Below are 2,738 nucleotides of genomic sequence, written 5' to 3' on the forward strand. Positions count from 1 at the left end.
TATCACTTGGTAGCGCACCTTTTGGTCGGGTATTTAAAGCTTGAGATATTTGTCCTATTTGCACCTCTAGTTTCCAGATAGACGTGTTATGCGAAGCCAATTGTGCGTCAGAATCTTGGTTGTTTTTCATCATCTGCTCGAACATCATTTCTATCTGTCCCATATCACTTCCAGAAGAACTAGGCCCTTGTGATTGAAAGGGGGGTGGATTGTTTGGTTGTTGGAATATGGGGGGCCTTTGAAAGCCTTGCCCCCTACCACCATTATTCCACCCTCCTTGATTGCTATTGTTGTTGTTCCAATTGTTGTTGTTCCCGTTCCAATTGCCTTGGTTATTACTTTGATTACCCCAATTGTTGTTCTGATTGTTATTGTTCCAATTGTTACCACCTTGTTGTTGATTATTGTTATTCCAATTGCCGCCTCCTTGTTGAATTTCCCAATTGCCTTGGGGGCGCCATTGTTGATTCCCTTGATTTCCTCTATTTCCTTGGTAGTTATTGACATATTGGCATTCCTCACTTTGATCATCAAAACATTTGTTCGAATAACCACCGCCATCATTGTTGTTGTCAAACTGCTCACCATTACCTTGAGGTTGTTGTTGCCCTCTTTGCCTTGTTTTTAGCATAGAAACATTCTTCATTGCATTGACTTGGCGCGGGTTTTGTACTTGTTGCAATTGCGCCTTTGCCAACTGATTCATTGTTGTTGTAAGTTCGGCAATAGCTTGGCCATGGTCATTTAACTCCTTATGCAAATGGATGACCGTGGGGTCACCTTGGGGTACATTCGCTCGGCTTTGCCATGCCGAAGAGGTGTCGGCCATTTCATCAAGTACGTCACATGCCTCTTGGTAAGAAAGTTTCATAAAGTTCCCACCGGCCAATTGGTTCACAATGCACTGATTCGTGGTGTTGATGCCCCTATAGAAAGTCTGCTGGATCATCGCCTCAGTCATGTCGTTGTTAGGGCACTCCTTCACCATTTTTCTATATCGCTCCCAGATCTCGTGCAATGGTTCCGTTGGCATTTGCTTGAAGGCTACAATCTTGTCCCGAAGAGCTGCCATATGACTTGGAGAAAAGAACTTGGCAATAAATTTGTCCGCCAATTCTTCCCATGTGGTGATAGAATGATTTGGTAACCTTTCTAACCAGTCCAACGCTTTACCCCGAAGAGAAAACGGGAAAAGCCTCAATCTCAACGCATCATCTAACACGTTTGTTTGTTTGTTGCACCAGCAAGTATCTACGAACCCCTTCAAGTGCTTCTATGCATTTTGGTCGGAGGCGCCCGTAAAATATCCCCTTTGCTCGAGCAGGGTCATCATGACATTTGTGATTTGAAAGTTCCCCGCCCGAATTCGAGGAGGAACAATGGCACTCGCGTACCCTTAATTAGGAAGAACTCTTGGGATTGCTCTTGGCGGTGGCGGAGGAGGGTCTGGAATAGGATTGTTGTCATTTGCGTTGGCCGGACGGCCTCTACGTGGAACTTGAGATGGTATAACCTCTTCGGGCTCAAGATCCTCTACCTCCTCCGCCGCGTTCACATTGCCAAGAGGGTCGTTTGCATTGAGAGCCATAGTACCTGAATGATTTACACAAATAGAATTAGTAAACAAGAAGGAAAGAGAAGCAAAACACAAGACTAACTAAACCGATAGTCAACACCTTAAGCTCCCCGGCAACGGCGCCAAAAAGTTGATCGCGGCCATCTCAACACTACACAATGGTAGGAAGAGTGGGTAGCAATAACAAATACCCGAATAGTGGATCGGGGTCGAATTTCCACATGGAGCTAGTAAAGGAGTTATAATGTCGGTCTAGCCTAGAGTTGTGGTTGTGCTTCTAATTGCACTCCTAACATTTTTGGGGGTTTTCATATTCAAAACTACTATTGTAATCTAAGATTAAAGCTAAATTATGCTAAGGAAATATTGCTAAGTTGTGCTTAATATAGGAAAAAGGCACTGGGGTTGTGACACTACCTAGGTGGCTAGCTAACGGGTAGAAGCTACTAGGGGGAGATTGATAAATCCATGTTTAGTGCTATAGCCGTTGCACAATTGCACTCATTCTCAAACCTCTCGGTAGAGAGAACGATTTACCCAATTGACTCTCTCAAGACCAATTAGGTGGCCAATGAGACCGGGCAACTAGGGCTCAAGTAGGGTAGTTACTCTTTCGAGGTTTAAACCGTTAATTGGGACTACCATTCTCATGGGTCCATCCCAATTCCTTGTTGGGTTAACTTTTAGGGTCATATGACTCTCTCTCTCAAGAAGAGATAGACCCACTAAGCTTGAATTCATGTTTGCAACCACAAATTCTAGATTGAAACACAAAATCAACCCAAATAACAAATACCCAATCTCAATCTCACCTTAGAATGCAACACCCATTAACTACCCACACTAGGGTTGAGCCACAACCCTAACTAATAAGTTTAGCTAGACATAATTAAAGAAGAAACAGTAGAAATAGATGATGAAATGAACATAATAATTGATTAATACTTAAAATCTATGATATTCAAGAGTAAACATGCAAAAATAGGCGACAAAACACTTCTCACGAGCGCAGCTCTTGTTTAGCAGCTAAAACATGACCTAAAAATGTTAAAAAGATCTATTTATACCGAGCTAAAAAATTAGGACAAAAATTCCCCTGCGGGGTAGGCGCGGACGGCGCAAAAGTGGGAGTGCGACCGCGTTGGCTCTTGCACTCTTGCAC

Source organism: Nicotiana attenuata, chromosome 6 (assembly GCF_001879085.1).
Source record: "Nicotiana attenuata strain UT chromosome 6, NIATTr2, whole genome shotgun sequence".
Taxonomy (NCBI): Eukaryota; Viridiplantae; Streptophyta; class Magnoliopsida; order Solanales; family Solanaceae; genus Nicotiana; species Nicotiana attenuata.